Here is a 24,769-nt window from a genome sequence, read left to right on the forward strand (position 1 = left end):
TGCACATAGTCTGTGCCGGTCAAGACGGGTTTGGGTACACAAATCCGGTCTGCACTGTTTCAGCAGTGTATCTGTACTGTTTAGCAGTATATATAGTATGTCTTGCATATAAATAAGTATTATCTAGTGTCAGTATTATGTCAGTAACTAGTTTTCTATTAGTTATCATTGTTCGTTAAAAATGTTAAGCGTTAAATGTTTTAATACGTTCTATATATTGTGGTGTGAATGACTGTTCATTATTTGCGTTTATTTGTATTAAGTGTGTTTAAGATTAAGTAACCAGATCTAAAAATGCTGCTCTTCTCGAAACTAAGACAGATCAAAACTAGAAAAGGTGTACTCGAAGAAGCTGTTCCCATCCCACCTAGGGACACTCCAGGATACTTTATGTATCATAAGCATGGCTTAGATGCCGTATTATTTCTTGATTTATGGGTGGACTACACCAAAGAATTACCAGAGAGTCAGAGATGGCCCGCAGCAGGGACCTGGGATGCAGATTGCATCATGAGAGTAGAAGAAGAATTATGGAAAAAGAAAGCCAGACAGTCACAGAAAGATGCCATTGAATTATGGCGTAAAGAATCATATAGACGTACAGAAAAAGCGCTCAGACAGGAAGAGAAAGGTAGAGAGAATTCAAATAAAACCCGAGAAAATCTATTACTTGAGGAAGGTACCCGAGTAAACTCAGAACAAGTGGACAGACAAAGAAATACTCTTATGAATGGTATGTATCCTCTTCTGGCCGAAGGGTTACCTAAGGCTACCCCGGAAATACCAAAAGATTTAACTTCTCCATTACTCCCGATAAAAGCACATCCCAAAACACATCCCAAAACAGCAAAGGACGTTTTCCTTTCCTCTTATTTAGATGACGTAGCTCCCGAGTATGCTAATGCCATACCGCACATACCGCTTGCCGATGGTGTTCAACACCAAGAGCATCCGTCTGTATCCCCGCAACTACAAACTCCTACACAAGTTCCCACAGGTCCGTCCGTTTCTGCAGTTTTTCCTGCATCTACAATCTCTATCCTACGCCCAACGAATCCTTTCGTGCCTAGCACCTCAGACGGTGCTACCGGAGGTACGACAGACATGTTTGCCACCCCGCCGCGAAATAAACAGACCCTTAGAGATTTAGCACTCCAACGTACACCCCAACTAGCGACATCCGACATGTTTAAAGAACAGCTTGTGGATTGTAGATACGACCCAGTACCAGGTAGACAGGATAAATTGCTCATATCATCACTACGTATAAGACGAGCTACATTATATTTAATGACAATACCAGGAATGGTTGAACACCTAGACAATATATATCGCTTTGTTCAAACAGGGCGAGGTTCAGAAAGTATTAACGAAGCTATGGAATACCAGAAAGTGGATGTACAAAGACAACTACTACGTTTTTTCATAAATTGTGTAATTAGGAATCAAGACAGGCCCGGGGCAGATCATGATACCATGCAAAAACTTGTCAAATGGGGTCAGAACATATCAGAAGAGAAACATGATAGACAGGCGTGTATAATCGCCATGTGTCGAAAAATCCGCAAGGAAGTAGAACGTATACATAAAGAAAGACGGGAAACAGACAGAGTAGAATCAGAAGAAGAGGAGGAGCAAGATTCAGAACAAGTGGAGACGATAGCTTACGTAGGTAGAGGAAGACCCCATAATAATACTAGAGGCTTTAATGATCAGATACGTCCAATACGTCCAGAATATAATAGGCATTTTCCAAATCCTATGTTAAAAACAAAATCCCCTGAACACCTATTCCAAGCCGTTGATAAATTACTCCGAGATCGAAGGGGGTACCATATGCTCGATTCCATGGACGAACAAGAATTAGCTAGGTCAGCAGTACAATGGGCTGACAGTCCCAGCGACTACAATGATGATGTACTTGCACACACGTTTCTGAATCTTGACCCATACGAACAGCGTTTAGCTAGTATATACATGATTCAACACCTCCTTATATTATATAAAAGTCAACACTCCGATCCAGGACCCTTACCTGACATATTGACAGAACTACTCACGAATATATGGAGAGGGTCAGGTACTGATTTGATTAAAGAGATTCTAGAATTCCGAAACCAATATTTAACTTTCGTATGTCCAGAACACATTCCAGTTCCCATCATAGGAAGAAAAATGTATCACATAGATAGACAGAACCCGTTACGCGAAGTACACCCAATCAGAGGTGACGGTAATAACTTTACACGCGTGTTTGTGTACACGCCTATAACTAAACTAGAATTATTAGAAATGAAGAAAGTAGTACCCAGCCATGACAAGGATCCAGCAGGTTTCCACCGTGAGATAAAGGACATGTTACTCATGGGAGTATACCTACCCCGACATTATGAAAATATTAAAAATCCTATTACCAGCTGGTGTTTATGAGAAACTTAAAGAAAAGGAATGGGAGGTGGGAGACCAAAAGATAGATTGGACAGCATTAGAAAACGAAGAAAAGGCCCGAGCTGCAGGATCAGGGCTTGGGGAAAAGACTACAGCACTAGCAGGGCTACTAGTACAGGTACTGCCACGTTTATTAACTACGAAAAAGGAGGACTGGGGTGCAATCTCAGCCTGTAAACAAAAGCCAGATGAAGACACTAGTGATTTCTATTCCCGATTTGAAAAATGTTTCGGTATAAATAGTGGTATAAAAGCCAGTAGTGAGTCATATCCACATCTGTTTGTGACAAAATTAGTTGAAAATTCCCTGCTACAAGTCAAGAATAGAGTATTGAAATTCGAAAGTACCTGGCAAGGTAATACCCCATCACAGATGTTACAGATGTTACAATATCACCACAACAGAATAAAGGAAGAACAAGAACACGAACAAAGACGTATGAAAGATACAAAAATGAAAATGCTTGTTGCTCAGTCAGTCCCAGCTAATGGTCATCAAAAGGGTGATCCCGCAGGTCCTACAAAAGGGACATGCAACTATTGTAAACAACCAGGTCATTATATACACGATTGTCCAGTCCTGAAACATAATATTGCTACAGGTAGAACTCAGGAGAGACCACGTCCACCTAGACAGGATCAGAATCAACAACAAATCCCCCAGCATGCACAACCTAGGTTAGCTCTGCAACAACTAGCTCCGCAACAAGGAACTCCACAACAGACCGTAGCACCACCACAAGCGCAGCCTATTGCTGCAACACAAGCAACAACACAACAGATGTATCAGTATGCACAAGCAGAATATCCCGATTATCAGCGATACACATGAAATAGCCTAGAGAGGGAATTTGGCTTACCCCTTATAGAGGTTCCTGTAGACCAAGAGGGACCTTATGTACATAGTGAACTATTAGGGGAAGACAGAAAGTTTTTACTTGATACAGGGGCAAGCAGAACAACTATAAGACGCAGTGAAGTTCCAGGGGCACCCCTCTCAGGCTCACAAAATATTTCCCTTGGATTTTCAGGAAAACCTATAATAAATGACGTAACACAACCTCTTCCACTTACGATTGGTCCATTGAAATGTACTACAGATTTATTGCTTACCAAATCCTGTCCAGAAAACTTGTTAGGTATAAAAACATTGAAAGCTCTAGGAGCCATAATATGTTGTTCTCCGGAAGGAGTACGACTATTTCTACGTGACTTCAAAGGTCACTACGTGTCCAGAGACATAGATCACCGACTGCAGAACTTACCTACACATTTATGGGCACAAGGCCCCACTGATGTTGGTTGTATGAATATTACACCATATCGTGTCACACTAAAAACAGGAGTAATACTACCACGAATGCGACAATACAAGTTACCACCCGATGCTGTTGTGGCTTTACTGCAAATTATTGACGAGCTCATTGCACAAGGAGTGGTTGTCGAAACCGTCTCCAATGTATGTAATTCCCCGATAATTCCGATTCTTAAAAGAACGGATCCAAAAGCACCACCAGTATATCGATTAGTTATTGATCTGCGCGAATTAAATAAATGTATTGTACCACAATACCCCGTGGTCCCAGATATCTCTTCATTACTAACAGCTATTGACTCAGAAGCAACGTTCTTCACTGTAATCGATCTCAAGAATGCTTTCTTTAGCGTCCCAATAGATCCGGAAAGTCAATACTTGTTCGGGTTCAGTTTAAATGGACGAAGTTTTAAATTCACACGCGCACCTCAAGGATTTACAGAAAGCCCTAGCATCTATAGCCAAGCACTGAAACGAGAACTTGACAGTATCCACATGCCAGTTAACACTGCCTTGCTTCAATATGTCGATGATCTGCTGATCACCGCCCGAAGCGAACATGAATGTGAAAAAGCGTCACTGATGGTTTTAAAATTTCTGGCCGACAAGGGGCACAAGGTGTCCCCTTCTAAGCTGCAATTCTGTGTCCAGCGAGTTGTTTACCTTGGGCACTCGCTGTCCAAGGAGGGAAGGCAGCTTACACCCGACCGTATCCAGTTAATCGCTAACATGCCACCACCCAAGACACAAAAAGAGGTACGGGCATTCATAGGCCTCACTTCGTACTGTAGGCAGTGGATCCCTCAATATGCATTTCTAGCAAAACCACTCATCCAGTTGACAACACAGGAGGCAGCCACATTGACTGTCCTCCCTTGGACTCAAGAACATACACACGCCTTTGAAAGTTTAAAGAAAGCTTTATGCCAAGCACCTGTTTTAGCAACACCATGTTACAGTAAACAGTTTACACTCTTTGTTACAGAACGCGAAGGTACTGCCTTGTCAGTACTCACTCAGGAACAAGCAGGATCACACAAACCATGTGCTTATTTCTCTAGTACATTAGATCCAGTAGCTCAGGCTCTTCCTGCGTGCCTGAAATCGGTGGCAGCAACAGCTTTAGCAATCAGACAAAGCGATGCCATAGTGTTAGGACATCAATTGACAGTACAAGTACCACATGCAGTAGAGGTTCTCTTGAACCGCACACAAACACAACACTTGACTATAGCGAGACTCACCGGTTACGAACTGACATTATTTCAGCCACACATAGAAATCAGACGTTGCAATACGTTAAATCCTGCCACACTGTTACCAGTGGGCGGAACAGATCCATTGGCACATGATTGTGTCGAAGTCATTACTATCACGACGAAACCCAGACAAGACTTGACAGATATCCCTTTGTCAGATCCAGACTTGACATTGTATGTAGATGGGTCATGTATGAGAACAAGTACAGGAGAGTTAGTGGCCGCTTACGCAGTCACAACAGACACTGAAGTCATTGAAACAACTTGTATTAACACTTTGTCAGCTCAAGCAGCAGAGCTTATCGCTCTGACACAAGCCTGTATTCAAGCCAAAAATAAGAAAGTCAACATATACACAGATTCACGTTATGCATTCGGAGTCGTCCATGACTTCGGCGTACTGTGGCGAGAGAGAGGTTATTTAACTTCTCACGGTGCCCACATCCAACACGGACCCCTCATTCAAACCCTATTAGACGCGATTCATCTACCTACTGCAATATCGATTATGAAATGCAAAGCCCATACAAAAGTTACCGATATCATTTCTCAGGGTAATGACCTAGCTGACAGAACAGCTAAACAGACTGCTCAGAATCAGACTCTCACAACTGACATGACAAAGACAATAGTTCCGACACTAACACATTGCATGACAGTTAAGGATCCCGCCCTTGATGTAATTGACATACAGACACATGCTACACCAGAAGAAATAAAGAAATGGACTGAATTAGGAGGGATCCAAACGGATCAAGGATGGATGACGAAGGAAAAATCTATATGGTTTCTTCCCGACTCTATGGTTCAAGTCATCATTAACACAATACATAGTCCAGCGCACCTAGGAGAAAAAGCTATGCTAGACAGCATTCAACACATTTGGTTCAACAAACACTTGCGAGCAGCAGCTAAACAAAAGGTTCGTACCTGTATGATATGTTGTCAGTTTAATCCAGGTAAAAGCATCCCCGTAGAGCAGGGTGGATTTCAACCTCCCGATCATGCTTTTGAAGTTCTCCAGATGGATTATATCCAGATGGAACGATGTCGAGGATTCAAATATGTTCTCGTAGTTGTCTGTGCTCTTTCCCGTTGGACAGAAGCATACCCGGTTTCAGATTACACTGCTCCGACTACTGCCAAACAGTTAGTTCGAGAATTCTTCCCACGGTACGGTTTACCACGTGTTGTCTACTCAGATAACGGCCAGCCGTTCTCATCCGAACTAATGAAACACGTTTCCCTTTTGTTAGGCTACCAATGGAAATTCCACTGTGTCCGACATCCCGAGGCAGCAGGTCTCGTGGAACGTCATAATCAAACTCTGAAAATTAGATTGTCCAAAATATGTAGAGAAAAAGGTGTCGATTGGATAGTAGCCTTACCAGTTGCGCTCTTTTACATGAGAATGGTAGCACATTCTCGAACAGGGCTATCCCCGTATGAGGTGATCTTCGGTAGACCACCAAATATGTGGGGGATGCCTATACCTCGCAAAATCACTGATGTTGACTGTAATATGCTGACAGATTACCTGGCTTCCTTGATGTCTGCACTACAATCTTGTCGTTCACAGGTAACCGCAGCTTTTCCCGATAATACTGAGGTGAAGCCCCATGACGTGGTTCCTGGTGACCTGGTTTTGGTCAGGAATTTCGACCGGAAGACCCAACTGGATCCTAGGTGGAAGTCGCCTAAGTTGGTTCTACTGACTACAAGGACTGCCGTGAAGATTGAGGGTCGCAAAGGGTGGTTGCACTCGAGTCATATCAAGAAATTTTATGGACTACCATCCAGTGTGAATACTCAACACTGTATTCCCTCACAGACAGACTCAAAGCTCCCCTTGGTTGAGAAATCAAAACCAGAACTTTATAAACTAAAATTGAGGTCTAGCAAGTCAGACAATTTGATTGTTTAAGTCCTCTCCAAGGTGAATCGGTTGAATTTGTTTCTGACATGTATCCTCTAGACCGGAATAGAGAAAGAAATCAGCGAAAGCAGCTTAAAAAACATGCGTATTGTAAATCACTTCGTAGTCACTGTACAGTAACACTATTAATTTTGTTTTTTCTAAGTCTTCTGATCATTATTTTCAGCATACTATTGCATATGTATTACCCTATTCTTAAACGTGCTTACAATGTAACTGCAGAACATTCTTTTAGCGAATTACCTCCGCATGAGTTGTCATATAGATTTGCGCTGCGCAACAACACATTCATTAGTATGTTACATCATTCCCATCAGACCAGCAATGCCACAAATTGTTGGATATGTGGCCGACTCCCTCCCTATCAGAACTATAAGGGAGTTTTGCCCCTCTTTCCATATCCGTTCACACACAATGGCTCCTGTGGAGCATGGTTTAGTCTGATTAATTCCCTAGATTCAAATTCCGCAGTTTATCAAGACAACTGGGTATGGGGAAACCTGAACCTAGTTTTACTTAAAGTCTGCTACCCTAACAAGGAGGGACTCCCCAAAAGAACAGGAACTGATCTAGAAAATGAAGTATATGGATTAGGTAATTTTACACTTAACCTCATGATCCTGAACGTTGAATCTGAAACTACACCAATCTTGCCCGCCATGTCAGTATTCCCAGTAAAAGGGGAATTATGTATAAGAAAGAATGGTTCCATACATATGGGCCATAGTAAATGCAACACTGTAATAAAATTCAGTGATCAAGGCAAGTCTACATTTAGAGCTTCCCATCATTCTTACTTCATATGTGGCCAGACCGCATATATATGTCTACCTTTAGATTGGGATGGTACCTGTTACATAGCATTCCTTCTGCCACCTGTTTTCCTAGCCCCTCCTGACTATCACAGAAATACCCATTTAGTACACAATAGACAACAGAGAGATCTCCCAATTGTCGATTACACTGAAACAGCATGGGAAAAATACACAGATTTCAATAAAGGATTCTTTCCCTATATAGGTACAATCACTAATAGTAAGCTGATACGTAGATTAACCAGAACCCTTGAAGCAGTAGTGAACGAGACTATTTCCGCCCTAGGCAATTTAACAGAAGAGCAGTCTGCTATGCGGATTGTTGTGCTTCAAAATCGTCTTGTCCTTGACGTCATCCTGGCCGATAGGGGCGGAGCTTGTAGGGTCATCGGATCAAGTTGCTGCATTTTCATACCAGAAAATTCGCCGTCAGTATATAAAGCCATAACCCGCCTTCATAAGATTATAAGCCAGATACACCAGAGTCCAGGCACCTGGACTTGGTCCGGTTGGTTCTGGGGCGTGTTGTCAGCCTGGGGATGGAGAATCCTATCCTTCCTAGGTATTGGCTTTCTCATACTATTCAGTTGCTGTTTATGTCTACAATGTGGGCCAGCGATTTGTGGTCTGTGTGCCACATCGTGTATCTCACATCCAAGTTTTCATTCAAAGTCCCGGAAGAAGAAAGAAGAACAAATGATGCTATATGAACAGATCGATGGATTGATGAAGATCGATATCTCCTGAGGGTCCGTAGGGGACAAGGAGGGAATGAGGAAATATGAATTTTGTGATCAGTTATGTCCCCTATCGTAGACCCCAACGGCTCCATGTACATGCTATAAGTACATGTATGTTCCCTCCAGTTCCAGTTTTGAAGACGCAAATACATGTACGTCCACCGTCAACATGTCCTCTTTCAGATCCGCCATGAATGGGTCAGATATTCCATTCCTAAGTATGAAAGGCCACCGACTTTATGTGGTTCACTTTCCACATTTTACAGATTCAGGCGAGTAGGCCCTGAATTCTGTCATCAAGCCTTTTCCTGTCTTCTGCCTCTGAAAGCTCCAGTCTGAGCCTGCATCTGTATCCATGAACTTTGTCCTACTCCCTGCGCGGCTAACGGTGCCTGATCTAGCATATTGCCTGCCAAAAACTGTATTTCACCTTCAAGATTATCTACTTCGCTCCTCATCCGATGCATTCCTGTCTAGCAGTTTAGGTAAACATTCCTCCAGCTACCGTGCAAAGGGGCCAGGCCTCGCTGTCCTCATGCAAGTAATTCATAGCCCCGTTACCATGGAAGATTCCTGCCCCCTCGCATCTCATGTAGACACTTAGACGCCCGTACACGCACTAACAGTCAGTATAGAATAGATTCCGTCCGAGAGACCTTTCCTTTTGGATAATACAGTTCTTTAAACATAGGATACTAGATATGATTTGGGATTAGGTTGACATGACCCTCAGACTTCTGTCTCCACATGTAGAGCTAAATGTCAAGTCCCCTTCACCCTCTAGTTGCACGTCAATCACACGTCATGCGGCTGCGCACGCATCTCTGCCAAATATTTCTGCTGACATTGCAGGATTCTTCTGTGGATCCACCCACTTGTGACATCATGTTTAATGACGTATTTTAGTTACACCCATGTATACGCCTCTATTAGTTACGTATGCACAGTTTATCTGTATTATCAGCTGTTACGCCTCTTGCATCTGTTTCACTGTAATGCATTTTCTATAAAACTGCTTATCTGTCAATAATATATGCCCTTCCTTCCTGAACTTTCGTGGTGATGGAATAGAATGCCTACAATTCGAATTGTATTCCTTTGTATAGGAATAAAGCCTTTTAAAACCTCTAATACCACGGATTCTGCCTCTTATTTTTACTGAGTTATTCTCACTAAGACTTTACCGCATAAAAATAGTACCGGTAACGAAATATTTACCACATAAATAAACCCAAGTAGGTTGTATAATTTCCATTCACTGTGTTTTTTCACATTTTGCGTATTACACATTATCATATAGCAGTAGCAAAATTTCTTAGGTCCTGACGAAAGCCGGATTTCCACATAATCCATAGGTTGAAACATGTAGACCTGTTTTCCAACTGGACATGAGCAGTTATTTTTTCAAAGCAGCTCTTGCACTGGTTTTATTTTCGTCACTCAAACAGAACCAATAAAGTAATATATCTGTTTCAGTAGATGATTTTAATATTCACGCTTTCACTGCACTGCTTTTCTCACCACCATTAACGCTTAAACCACATCTTCCTTGCACTACGGTAGATACTATATCTTATACCGTGAGTAAGATTCTGGTAGCCCGCCAAAGCTGTTGCCTTGTTCTATCAGGAGAGCACAGCAAGGGCCACTGGATCCCAGATGATGTGGGTTGCTACCCTGGTGGCTGATGGGATTCATTTTCACCAGTAAAAGTACTCACTTGCTTTCTCATTCTTTGAAACTTTTGACCATAGGTTTTCTTTTTTGTTGTTATAACGTATTTGGAATTAGGGGGTTAGAAACCTATTGGTCTATAAATATTTTCCCCTAGACCCCTTTTGATGTATCTGGCAGATTCTAGCTATATCTAGTTATTCAGTATAGACAGTCACCACATGCCTTGCCCCCATCAAATAGTGTCTCCACTCCTTGAACGCATCTTTGATGGCTAACAACTACTTCTCAGTAATGGTGTAATTGGCTTCCGCTGCAGTTAATTTCCTAGAGCGATATGCCACCGGGTGCAGTTGTCCGGTGGTTTTGTGTCTTTGGGATAACACTCCTCCCAAGGCCCAATTGGAGGCATCAGTTTCTACAAAAAATGGCTCTGATGGATTTGGATGGAGTAATATGGGTGCCGTGGTGAAATACTTCTTTAGTTGGTTAAATGATTCTTCAGCTTCCTTAGTCCATTCAAACCTGACACCCTTCTTGAGTAATCTTGTCATAGTAATCAATTTCTGAGAAAAATTTGGAATGAACCTCCTATAAAAATGTGCGAATCCTATGAAACTTTGGATTTCCTTCACTGATTTAGGAGACTTCCATTCCAACACTGCCTTGATCTTGTTTTCACCCATGGTCACTCTACTCGGGGCTAGCACAAAACCCAAAAACTCCACAGAGGAAAAGCTAAAAGCACATTTCTCTAATTTGACAAATAAACTGTTCTCCCGCAGTTTCTGCAGGACCTTCTTAACGTGTTCTTCGTGTTCTTCTACAGTGTTTGAGTAGATGAGAATATCATCTATGTACACAATGGCATTCCTGTCAATGAATTCTCTCAACACATCATTGATGAAATGTTGAAAAGCGGCTGGGGCATTGCATAAGCCATAAGGCATTACCTGATACTCAAAGAGCCCATGCTTGGTTCTGAATGCCGTCTTCCATTCATCTCCTTCTCGAATCCGGACTAGATGGTACGCCCCTCGCAAATCCAATTCGGTGTAGATTTTAGCTTCCTTCACCTGATCCAATAGTACAGAGATTAAGGGCAAGGGATATCGATTTTTTACAGTTATCCGATTTATTGCCCTGTAGTCTATACATGATCTCAATTCCCCATTTTTCTTCGGAATAAAAAAAAGTGGAGAAGAGACTGGGGATTGCGATGGTCTTATAAATCCGTTCTCTAGGTACCTTCGTATATACTCTTTCAAATGTTCATCTTCTCGCTCAGTCAAGGCATAAATCCTGCTACAGGGAAGATTGCATCCCGGTTCCAAATCAATTTTACAATCAAAGTCTCAATGCGGGGGAAGCTTCTCAGCTTCCGCTTCACTGAAGACCTCCTGAAACTCAGTATATTCTTCAGGCAGTTTATCATATTTATCACACAGATAGTAGATTCTCTTTCACTTAAATGAAATGCCGGTGTCTTTTCTTGATCTCGCTGACATTCCTTAAAACAATTTTCCTTACAATAATCTGAGTTCAATGTTACTGAACGAGCTTCCCAATTGATGGTAGGGTTGTGTTTAGTAAGCCATGGCAGTCCCAATATCAATTGAAACTGTGGGGCATCCATCAAATTGAATTGTAAGATTTCTCGATGTCCTTCTTTAGATTCCATCTCCACTGGTTCTGTATGGCTTACTATGGGCCCTGATGAAAGGTTTGTTCCGTCAACCGCTCGGACAGCCTCACTTCTTTCTTTCTTGATTGCCCTCAATCCGATCTTCTCCGCAAACTTTAAATCGCAAAAATTGCCCCTTGCTCCTGAATCAATCATGACAGTTACTTGTTTCAACATTCTTTCTCTGCACCGTAGCGTCATCATCACTACCAAATGCGGAACTGCAGACTGTAAGGTATTCGCCAAGGTATGTGCTTTTGGAGCTGTTTCAGAATTAGCAACCACCAGTCCAACTCCACTTACTGGTGGTGCAAGGCGTTTTCCGACGTTTTCTGTTTAGGCTTCTTAGGACACTCCCGGACAAAATGTCCAGTACCTCCACAATAAAGACATTGCTTATTCGCCCTCCATCTTTCCTTCTCTTCTTTAGAAAGTGGTCCTCGGATCGTTCCTATTTGCATGGGTTCACCCCCACGAGTCGAATCATTTTCCTTGCTGCCTTCTGTCCTTACTCGATCAAATCTGGCCACGCTTGGACGATAATCTCGTTTCCTCTCTCCTCTTCTCTCACTTTGACGGAAATCAATTCCTAAAACGAGGTCAATTAGCGCCAAAATCTCTGTGGGTCTATTGGGTACTTGTGCTAATGCATCCTTTAATTCGTCCTTTAACCCTCGATAAAACACAGCTGCTCTTTTATTCTCCGGCCATTCAGTCTCCACAACCAGTTTATTAAACTGGGCCAAATATGCTACCAAATCTCGATTGCCTTGTTTAATCTCCAATAACTCGTTGTCTGTTGCCTGTGAAACTCTTCTTCTGTCAAAGATTCGAAGAAATTCTTTTTTAAATTCATGCAAATCATATAATATCGGAGCATTACTGGTCACCAGGGGCATAGACCAAGATGCAGCATCCCCACTTAAGTAAGACAGGATAAATGCCACACGAGACTGCGCATCGGGGAGAAGTGCTGGATGACACATAAAGTGTAATGTGCATTGTGTCAGAAACACTTGAGCCTTTTGGGGATCTTCACTGAAACGCTCAGGGGGAGCCAAGGGAATTACAGGGGACAGAGAGTGAATTACTTGTGTTGTAACCTCAGGTTGGGAAACTGGTGCGTTACTAGGACTCCCTTCAGGATATGCTGGGTATCTTAAACTTGGGCCAGACACAAGACTACTCATTTTTAAGGTTAAATCTGTAGTTTCTTTTCTTAGCTCCCTATTCTCCTCTCTAACTGAAATCAACTCCCTTTGGATTCCCTCAAGGATTTCTCCTAACTTCTTCAAATCCAAACCTTCCGCCATTCTGCTCAGGTGCGAAATAAAACGTGGGCACTTCACTCTGTCAAGTTCTGGTGCTCCTTCCTCACGCACAGGAGCAGAATGTCGCAAGTTCCCAATGCCTCTCCTAGCTTTCCCAGCATCACGCGCTATTATAATATAAGCGAGTACACCAAGGAAATCCAAGGGGGGGAAAGGGGATGGGACAGAGAAGAGACAGTCACTCTACGTCTTCCTTGTTCTTCAATATTGGCGCCCTTCTATCTTCTTAAGGACTGGATAGGTGTAGGTGTACTGTAAGATACATTTTTACATTAGTTATTTCCTTCTGTCTTGAACCTTGTTGTTCTACGTAAATGTGAATTCTTCTTCGGTGTACCTATCCTGTCTGTAAGTGACCAATGCTTCTCTTCTTTTTACTACTCTCTTTTGTGTAGTCTCTTCTGTGGTGCTGTAACTAAAATAATTAATTATATTAGTTTTTTCTTCTACTCTACTCTTCTAATTATTCTTTTATTTCTTTCAGCCTCCTCACCCACTGACTCTGGAAGAGCGCCTCAACTGGATTCTGCGAAGGTGAGTACTACTCTTATTGACACTCTATTATGCTGCTCTTAAGTGTGTCTAAATATTTTCCTTTTGCTACTCTCTTCACCCACTGACTCTGGAGGAGCGCCTCAACTAGATTCGGCAAAGGTGAGTTACTACTCTCTATTTTCTTGTAACGTTTCTTTCTACTCAATTTGTATGCCACTCCGACAACGACTGTTGCTAACTGAATTGGCTAATGTCTACATTATTATGCGTGGTTAATAATATGTACAATGCGCTGTCTCTAGACTCGCTGCTTATTAGTCTTAACTAAAATAATGCTGCTCGACCTGGCAGGAGGTAACTTCTACGTGTATGTGCTTGACTGAAAAAAGCACGCTTCAAGTAAATACTCGGAAACGTTTGTAACAAAAAAAAATTAGAACAGTCTTCCTATTTAGCTTCTCACCTCAGCTCCAAAACAAATGCTCGAATTCTTTGGTTAGCGCGACAAAGTTTATTTCCCTGACTAACTTCGCGACGCCTTTCTAAAACGACCTCCTCTCCTCAGGTGCTCAGTGAAGTGCACCGCGGCAAGGACCCAACACCTGGATCTTCATGATTGTTAAGGAACGCTAGAGCGCTAACCTGCGGCTCCATAGTTCCAGTACCAGCGGCCATCTTGGATTCAGTTCGATCTTCAGCTAGGCTCAGGGTGCAGCGCCTCTTCCTTTGGTTGTTAGTTTTTAAGACTTTAGCCCTTCCGAAAGGCTTAATTATTACCTTTGGCCTGACAGTCCTGACAATCTACATCATGGACGCACCAATTTGTTACACTAGGAATCAGGGAGACCAGGTCAGAAAACTGTCCCAGCAGCTGGCGACAGTCTTTCTGTTGCTCAGGGGTTAGGGTGGGAGAGAGGTTAACTCCATCCACTGACCCATCTCGCTCTGAGGCTACCAGGAGGTCAGGCAGAGGCTCAGTCTCCTCCTCCATTCCATCATCTGTTGCCAAGAGCATGCCCACTTCAGATCTCTCTAAGTGGGGCTTCAGGCGGTTGACATGCAGGACCCTCAAGGGGTTCCTGGGCGACTTCAAGTCCACCAAGTAGGTGACAGGACTCTTGCGCTCCACAACCTCAAAGGGGCCGGTCCACTTATCCTGGAGCGCACAAGGCTCCACTGGGCCCAAGACCCACACCTTCTGTCCAGGCTGAAGCTCTACTTGAGTGGCATTCTGGTCGTACCACCGCTTCATCTCCTCCTGGCTGGCTTCCAGATTTGCCTCAGCAAGTTGCCTGAAACGCCTAGTCTGATTCCTGAAGGCCAGCATGTAGCTATATACATTCTGGGGAGGTTTCCTGGGAGATTGCTCCCAGCCTTCTTTGACCAGACTTAGAGGTCCTCTTACTGGGTGGCCATACAGGAGCTCAAAGGGGCTGAACCCTAGAGACTTCTGTGGCACCTCACGTAAGCAAAGAGAAGGCATGGCAAGAAGACGTCCCACTTACGCCTCATGGGTTCTTCCAGACCCATAATCATGCCCTTGAGGGTACGGTTGAATCTCTCAACCAACCCATTTCCTTGGGGGGGGGGGGGGGTAAGGTTTGGTGAATTTGTAGGTTACACCACACTCTTGCCAAAGGGATTTTATATACTTGGATATGAAATTGGTACCCCGGTCAGACACCACCTCTAGAGGGAATCCCACTCTGGAGAAAATTCCCATCAGTGCACGTCCCACCACGGGGGCCGTCACTGTCCTCAGAGGGATGGCTTCCGGGTACCGGGTGGCATGGTCCACCAGGATGAACCTGTTGCCCATGGCTGTCCTGGGGTCCAGTGGCCCCACGATGTCAATCCCCACTCGCTGGAATGGGGTACTGACCACAGGGAATGGCTGGAGAGGAGCCTTCTGCTTCCTCCCACTCTTTCCACTTGCCTGGCAAGTCTGGCAGGTCCTACAGTGAGCATCTGAGTTCCTGTGCTTTTGAGGCAAATAAAAGTGGGTGACAAGCCTTTCATAGGTCTTGTCCTGCCCCAAATGCCCTGCCAATGGCATATCGTGAGCCGGCCCCTGTAGGAAGGCTCTGAAGCGCTGGGGTACCACCAGCGCACGGGCTGACCCAGGCTCAGCAACCTTAGGCTCTGAATACAGGAGGTCATTCTCCCAATAAATGAAATGTGTTCCGGACTGATCACAGTTGGCCTGGTCTGCAGCCTGCTGCCGCAGACCTATGAGAGAAGGACATTCTTTCTGCGCCCCGCAGAATTCCTCCCTGGAGGGGCCTCCTTCTTGCTGCCAATGGGTCCGCTCAGGCAGGTCCCCCAGTTCAGCTATTTGTTCCCCGGTAGGCTCCAGGGCATCTCCCTCAAGGTCTGCTTCCTCCTGGGCCGTGGGAACTTCAGGGGACGGTTTCCCACGCCTCCTGTTCCTTCTCTCTAAGGCCGGTTCCTGGGCCTCTCCCTCAGCCTCCAGGACCTCTTGAGCACCCCTACTGGCTGCCATTGACCGGGTGGTCACGCACGCCCAGTCAGGCAGACCCCCCATCCGCAGGTGAGTGCGTTTCTCCACCTTCTCCCAAGGTGAGCTCTCCAAGTCATTCCCCAACAAACAGTCTACAGGCATGTCGGTTCTCACAGCTACCTGAAGAGTACCAGAGACCCCCTTCCCACTCAAAGGGAACCTGAGCCATGGGACACTGGGTCTCAGTGTTGTCGGCGTTCACGACGCGGCAGAATGCATGTGGGACCACCTGCTCTTGAGACACCAGGTGATGCTTGACAGCTGTCACACTGGCTCCTGTATCTCTAAGAGCCCCGACCTTCTTGCCATTGATGGTCACCCACTGCCCATATTTCTTAGTGTTGTTGGGCAATTGGTTTTCCTGGACCATATCATAGTCTCCTAATGAGACAAGGGACATCTCTGCGGGACCTTTCCCCCCTTGGACAACCCATTCCTCACCCAGGGCTACACTAGCCATCTGCCGGGGGGGCTGCACTCAGGGGTGCAGGTTTACCAAACTGGCGACACTTTGGATCATTGGCAAAATGACCCAACTCACTACACTTGTAACACTTGGGGGGGCCCTCTTTGAACAGGGGTACCTGTCAGGGCCCCGGGTGATTTCTGGGGCGGGGGAGGCTGAGAACCCTTCCCTTGGTTCCCTTGGGGATTACTTTGGGGCCTCTTCTGAAACTCCCTCTGTTTACCCTTGCCCCCCCCCCCCCTCCTCTGCTGGGGACCCTGCCCACCCTTGGCGGAGTCTCCCACTTGACCCTTGTGGACCCTGGTGTTGACCCAGCGGTCCGCCTCCTCAGCAAGCTTCCTAGGGTTACTCAGCTTGCTATCAATCAGGTGCTAGCGTAGCTCAGGAAAACAATTACTAGACAAGTGCTCCCATGCAATTAAATCAAAGAGACCTTGAAAATCATTCACTTTGCTACCCTTCACCCAACCATCCAGTGCTCTGCAGAAAAAAGTTACATACTCCACATAGGTACTATTAGGAATCTTTGCACAACCCCTGAACCTCTGTCTATACAATTCTGGAGTTAACCCATACCTGCCCATCAAAGCATCCTTCATGTGGGGGTAAGAGTTATGATCTTCAGAAGGCAAATCTAGCAGTGTGTCCCGCCCCTCGCTAAGGAACCGCCCCCACAACCCCGCTCCCCAATCTCTCTCAAGGACCCGGTGGGAAGACATGGCTACCTCATAGGCCTTGAACCACTGCCCTATGTCATCATTTAAAAAAAACTCTTTTACCACCTCTTCAGGTATGTACACCCTTGACTCTACCTGCACTGGCGTTGCGCTGCCATCAGAGGGAGGATTGTCCAAACTTTTAGTTTCAGCTCACACTCCCTCAATTTCATCTCATGCTCATTTGGCTTCTTCTCTCTTCCATAGCCAGCCTTTTGCTTTCCATTGCCAGCAGTCCATTAAGTTTTGCCATCTCCATTTCATGTGCCCGGGTTTCCTTCCTGTCTGCCAACTCCTCTGGCGACAGGACTCTGCTAAAATCATGGAGCTTTCAGCTAATTCAATTTCCACCGCATTCTCAGGTGCCCTTGACTCCATCCAGGCCCTCAGCGCCTTTTGGTAGTGGGACTTGTTTTTGCACCCAGACTGCGAAACTCTAAACTTGAGACAGAAGCCCTTTAGTTGGGCTACGGTGTAGCTCTCTAGCCTCTCTTATTCCCATTCTATTCCTTCAATGTCATGGATGATAGATGCTGCCTTTCCTCCATTGAGTGAACCAGGCATGACTTTTCTTTAAAAAAATTGAGATTTCTCAGCAAAACAAAAATCACAAGTATGTGGCTGCGTTATTGGTCTGAACTCACTACGTGGTGTTCACCAATTAGTGTATAAATCACAAATGCAAATTCGAAATCCTCACCGCTGCCTCCAATGTTAGAATTGGGGGTCTCTGGTTGGCACAGGTAAGTACTTGTGACAAGCAGGGACCCTCTCCTCTCGTCAGGGCAAGGGACTTACTCTTTAAAATAACCCCTGCTCACCCTCTAGGTTGCGTGGCGCGAGCAGACAAGGCTAATCTCAGAGCTTTATGGGTTAAGCATTTGTAAATACACACAGCAACTCAGTGACAACACCACACATGGACACCACACCAGGGTTTGTATAAAAATAAGTATTCTTTATATAAAAGGTTTAGCACAAGACCCAAATAACGTTTTTAAAAGGAGGCCACAATACTATCTTAGGAAAGAGCATTCCTTGTTACAAAAATGCGTATCTTTATGTCCCGTGCACTCCGCGCTGACTGTGCGGTTCTTTTTGGGGAAAATCGTATAAAAAAATGAGTTAGCTAAACGTTGCGGACTCGCGGGTCCGATGCGCACACAATCAGGGGTGACTCTCACAGTACCTTTGAAGTTCGTAGGGGTCGACGTGGATGATGCCGCAGGTGAAGGTGTCTCAGGAGCGTGCATTGGCTCTCCTCCGGTGCGGGCCCGGCTCGGGTAGATACCTCGGTTCGGGGCGTCTGGGCGGGGCTGCAGGGCGAAGCGGACGGTCCGGGTTGTAGCAGCTTCACTGTGTGGCGCAGGATGCGCGTCGTGCCTTGGAGCGGGGATGGCAATCCGAACCCAGCGGCGCAGTACGGGGTGGCCGGTAAGCCTCGAGCGTACGAGCCGTACCCTTCGGTGCGCGGCTGCGGGTTCTGGAGTGCGGCACCAGGGGAGCCGGTACGCTTTGGCGTACGGGGCGGATTCTCCTTACTAGTTGCATAATTCACTCAACCCAGTCACATAATTTGGCCTTCTCCTGCTGCACATTTCCAGTGGTACTGGTTATAGGTAATCGACTGACCTCAAGGTCTTCAAGAACCCTGGGCTAGAGCTCAACTTAATGCCACACAAGTGCTAGATTCTCAAAAAAGGAGAGGGGTCCTACTAACCAAAGGGACAGGGCACAAAATGACAACAAGTCTGCAAGAATTTCCCTTTGGACTTTCTATAAGCATACCATCATAAACACATTCCACATATGCATACAGTCAACCATTCACCAACATAAATAGCAGATACCAACAAGCATTGGCATCGCCTTCGGGACCTTTAAGTGTTTAGCCTTGCAACAGTTGATGTTGTTGCACCAAGCATTATTGTGCTGCATAAATAAATACTTATAAGGTCCCAAAAGCGAGACCTATTGGCTATGCCAATGCTTCACAGAGGATGTGCCCCTCCCCCCCTGCAATGTGGACACTATGAGGTCAGCCACAGGTTTTCAATGGTGGAGAATCCCGTTGGCTGGGTGTAATTTGTGGATATTATAGTCGGTTTAACGATTGACCTTATACAAGGAGAATTAGAGATGAAAAAGCCCAACCATATTACAGTCCATCCACTACTTTGTGTACCACTGGGCCAGCAGTTGCAGCTGGCAGCGTTGGGATGGAAGTCATCGCTGCCGCTTTGGGGTTAACATTGCCAAAGCAGTGAGCAAGGCCGTAGGTCTAATATAGAAGCTATATAAAATGCAGCGGTAAGGAAACAAAAAATATCAAGCTTCTACCTCATCAGCACTGCAGAAAGCAACAGTAGGGCTCTCTCCATGGTAACCTGCAATTTGACATCCAGTAAGAACAGACCTTACATACTATGCCCTGACCGCTCAGCACTGGTCTCAAGATCATCAAGTAACAGCACACGTGATAGACAGGAGACAACCAGCAGGTGACAGACAGGAGACCCACTTTACGTGACAAAAGATGTGACAGACATGCAGACAGCAACCTCCCAATATGAGGCAGTAGTTATGAAAGTCCTATAGAGAGCTGACCCTCTGCAGGTAACAGAGATGTCACAGACATACAAAAGGTACACTATCATGACGTGACAGCAGATGTGACAGACAAAGACAGAGGATTTAAACCAACTCTAGTAGACAGAAGGCAGCTGCCAGGTGACGGTGGATGTGACAGTCACGGAGAAAGAAGACACCACCAGGTTACAGCAGATGTGATCGAGATACAGGTAGCAATCCCCCAGCAGGCGATAGAAGTTGTATGACAGGAGAACCCCACCAGGTGACAGCAGGTGTGGCAGGTATACAAGACAGGAGTCCCCCAGCAGGCGATAGATAGAGGGTATGACATATATAAAAAAGAAGCCCTTTACAAGATGAGAGCAGCGGTGACAGACCAACCAACAGACATGGACAATATAGAAAGGCAGACAAAAATGTTATCTAATAGAGATAGAAAGGCGCACACCCGAATTAATGGGCAGATATATAAATTGGTGCATGTGCAGAAACAGGGAAACCGGGAGGCGCTTGTAGACAGATGAAAAGATGAAGGCAGGCACGTTGACAGAGATAGACAACATGGCGGGTTTTTTCGATATTATCGGGCCGGCGTTTTATGACGAGCGATTCCGCGCCCGCAATTTTGAAGCCATAGCGGTATTGCGCGAGGTACGAGATCGATGGTGACCATGCCACTTTAATAAAGGGTAAAAATGAGCACTATATCCAATTGTCTCCTTACAGTTATTACTTCACTAACTTTGTTCTTAGTATATGGCCTTGCGCCCTTGAAGCTCAACGCGTGGCACGTTGTACCGATCACGGTTTTAAAGTTGTATACCATGCACAACTAATGTCATATTAAGGGTTGTTGTCTGATATGCATACCTCTTTGAGTAGAATCGTTTTGACACTCTTACGTTTCATTAATCATGTAGTTTACGATGAGAATGATGTGTATTATATACAACAAATACTATATTCAAGGTTATTGCCTAGAATTTTAGTATTTCCTCCTCCTTTTTTGTATTATGACGTCCCCACAAATTGGGTGTTTTCCTTGCTTGGGTGATTTCCTTAGGAACCTGAGTCGGGTTGATTAGTGCGACATTGCCGATTGGACCGTTCATGTGTGTTGTAATATCCTTATAAATGTTTACAAACTTTTATGTATTCTTTGGGCCATAAGCGTTGTATTTTGACTTTGAGGGTGAGCACTCTTCGGTATGTAATATTCGCAAACGGTTTAACGTTACCGTCTTGATACGATTGGGATATTTTTATCAAGATATACGTCAGGAACAAATTAGTAATATATTATTAAAAATACTTTATTGGATAAGTATGACTTTGAGGCTTGGTGCTAATGGGCATTGGACTTAAAACATAGGATATTAATACATTGCTCCGTGATGTTTGAATTCAATTAGGCAATGCCGTGATATTTCTACTTAAAGCATGAACCATGGAACATAGGGTGACTATTATATCACCACTTGATGATTCTAATAGAATACCGAAATACAGTAACAGCGTGCATTTCAACCTATAAGGTAGGCTGATGGCCATATTTTATTTTTATTGATACACAATTTGTACATGTATTCTCTGGTGACACTCCTCTTGTCTATTGTATTGAGTATACACATTGTTGGGTTTTTGTTTTTCCATATATGCTTTTCTACAGCTGATTGACAACCATTGGGCGGACAGACCTATTTACACCAGGACAACACGGTCATAAACACTCATTCTGCCTGTTTGTGGAAATCTAGAATGGTATGTTAATATATGATATAATTTATTCACTGCAGTTGTTCTCTTCCCTCTCCGGTTTTTCTCTTGCTTCTCTCTTCTCTCTTTTTTCTCTTTCTATGCCAGGACATATGTGTATTTCTATATGTCTTGGTACACTGATATATGCCCCTAACAAATCTCCCTATCACATTGCTATAGGTAATTTGATAGGATATGATTAGTTTTGTTCTAATTCGACAAATTTAGAATTTCGTGTACTTTTGTATCCTCTAATTACAGCTTCTGCATTCTTATTGGTACTTAGCGTTTGGGAATTTTTGGGATGAAAACGATATAAAGAATGTATTTTGGATGGATATACACTATGGATGTATATATTCTTTTGTGAAGTGGTCATACATAGGTTAATTGATTTGGAGCAATAAGTGCATGGATATCAGTATAATGCTATGCACTTGTGATATAATTGAGCATGTGACGTGTTCTGTTTTTTATATGTCACTATGTTATGTGTATTTGGTGCAAATATGTTGTGGCATTTTAAATGTTTGTGTATATATATATGTATGTTTTGTTTTATACATTTTGGATTTTTTATATGTTTTAATTTCACAGCCCTGAAGAAGTTCTCGGTGGAGAACGAAACGCGTTGGCTGTTTATTCTGTTTTATATCAAGAGAAAAGAAGAACATGAATCACCAATAAAGATGGATATTAATCATTAGATGGACTCAATGTGGACTATTCGCCTATATTGATTGAGAGTGGTGCAATCACGATATTAGTTTGTTTGTTCTATTGACCCTGAGTTTCGGGGTGGTTCCTTTTGGACAGAAGGTACCTTTGTGATTCCTGCACACGGAAGGATTTTTTCTGGTTAAGAAATATTTGTTGGTATTACATTTTGATTTGGTGCCCGTTGCTTAGTGGTCCACTGTCCGATTTGTATGTGAACAACGATAAAAGGAAATGCAAACAACTCCTGCCGCTTGCAAGCACACTCGCTGGGAAAATATAAATACAAATGGCTCCTGCCGCTTGATTATCGGGAGGTTCGTAGCTGGAGAATGCGGCTATTATTCACAACAGGAAGCTGCTAATGAGTCTCACTGTAGGGAGCCCCGTCGAGAGTCAAACTCCGCTGCGTAGGCGAGACCTAAAAAACCCATATACGAGTGCTTATTTATTAAGTGTTATTCATGAATTAAAAAGTTCTAGAACAATAAAAAATTCACATTAAATCACATGATTTTCAACATATACAGTGAATCACAAATAAAAACAGGGAGAATACAAGAATTAAAAACTGCAAAATTTGAAAGGCACAAACACTAGACCCAAAGAGTCATTCAAATTCTACAACAAAATGTGTACTTCTTTATATTTGTCAAACGAAAGCCTATAGGGTTTAGTAATCATAAAATCCAGGAAGTGACGCATTTCGGTGGTATTTAAACGATCCAACAACCTTCTTCAGGCTTAATCATATAATATCTCCCAACACCTTCATATATTCACTTACAGTGATGCAGTACATTCACTAAAGGGGCTGCTTCCTCCAAGATACCTATTTCTCCGTGGTGGTTTAAACTTTGGGCGGAAACACTCTCAACTCTAAAAATATATGTTATATATAGAAGGGAATATGTCTCCTCTGAAATGCCGGTTTTGCTATTTTGAATAGTCCACACCTTTTTCCGGACCAAATAACCACTCTCTTTTTAATAAAAATCTCCTTTTTCAGGACCTGTAGCACCACACAGGTATGGGTTGCTCCGTCATAAAATCAGAAGGTGGACCGATTTTCAATGGCGAAACAACAATCTTAATTGCACTGCAGGACAGATCTGAGTGGATCAAGGGAGTGAAGGCAGTTCATCTCAGGGGTAGTGTTGAAGAGAGATAGCTGAGCTGAGCTATAGCAATACCTTAGTGGGGCGGAGGGGCCAGGGGTTGTGGCCCCTGGACCCGGCAGGGCGCGGACGGGCGCAGACGGGCTTGCCTTAGGCGTGCCAGCGGCTCGCCCGCTGCGCGGACGCTGCATCAGCCTTTTTATCCCCTTACGACGGGTTCAGTGACTAGAACACTGACCCGATAATGGCCGCCAAGCGGGACCAACTAAACGCTAAAAACCCCCACGAGCAATGAACACAGCTCGGGCCACGAAGCAAGAGGGTGAGTGCAATCAGAATTGGGCAATAGTGCAAACAGTTACAACAATATACACATTCAATTTTAAAATAACAACACACTGGCTGTTTTTCTAAAAAGGAGGTAGATGCTGTGTTAAAATCAAGGAGAGTCAAGTTCCTCAGTAGCAAGCTAAAAACGGTATCAGGACCCGCTGCGCGGTCGCTGCATCGGCCTCTTTATACCCTTACGACGGGTTCAGCGACTAGAACGCTGACCCGATAATGGCCGCCAAGCGGGACCAACTAAATACTAAAACCCCCCACGAGCATTGAACACAGCTCGGGCCACGAAGCAAGAGGGTGAGTGCAATCAGAATTGGGCAATAGTGCAAACAGGTACAATATACACATTCATTTTTAAAATAACAACACACTGGCAGTTTTTCTAAAAAGGAGGTAGATGCTGTGGAAGATGTGGTACGGGCAGGGATTCATCGGGGCACCATAAGTGAATATATGAAGGTTTGGGAGATATTTTATGATTAAGCCTGAAGAAGGTGGTTGGATGGTTTAAATACCACCGAAACGCGTTGCTTCCTGGATTTTATGATTACTAAACCCTATGGGCTTTTGTTTGACAAACATATAGAAGTACACATTTTGTTGTAGAATTTGAATGACTCTTTAGGTTTAGTGTTTGTGCCTTTCAAATTTGGCACTTTTTAATTTTTGTATTCTCCCTGGTTTTATTTGTGATTCACTGTATATGTTGAAAAATCATGTGATTTATTGTGGATTTTTTATTGTTATAGAACTTTTTAATTCATGAATCACACTTAATAAATAAGTAATCGCATGTTGTTTTTTTGGTATCTTCTATTTATGTTAGTGAATGGTTGACTTGA

General features: G+C 44.0%; 1 long non-coding RNA gene across 1 annotated transcript in view; it reads left to right on the top strand.

The window, feature by feature from the left end:
- LOC146822539 (uncharacterized) overlaps positions 1 to 22,388 on the top strand; it is a 36,057-nt gene extending 13,669 nt beyond the window's left edge. The window contains exons 2-4 of the long non-coding RNA XR_014962839.1: positions 13,687 to 13,736; positions 21,662 to 21,753; positions 22,348 to 22,388. This is a non-coding gene — a long non-coding RNA (uncharacterized LOC146822539). The remainder of the gene's footprint in view (positions 1 to 13,686; positions 13,737 to 21,661; positions 21,754 to 22,347) is intronic.
- Positions 22,389 to 24,769: the final 2,381 nt, after the last annotated feature.

The sequence above is a fragment of the Triturus cristatus genome, chromosome 6 (assembly GCF_964204655.1).
Source record: "Triturus cristatus chromosome 6, aTriCri1.1, whole genome shotgun sequence".
In the NCBI taxonomy this organism is placed as follows: Eukaryota; Metazoa; Chordata; class Amphibia; order Caudata; family Salamandridae; genus Triturus; species Triturus cristatus.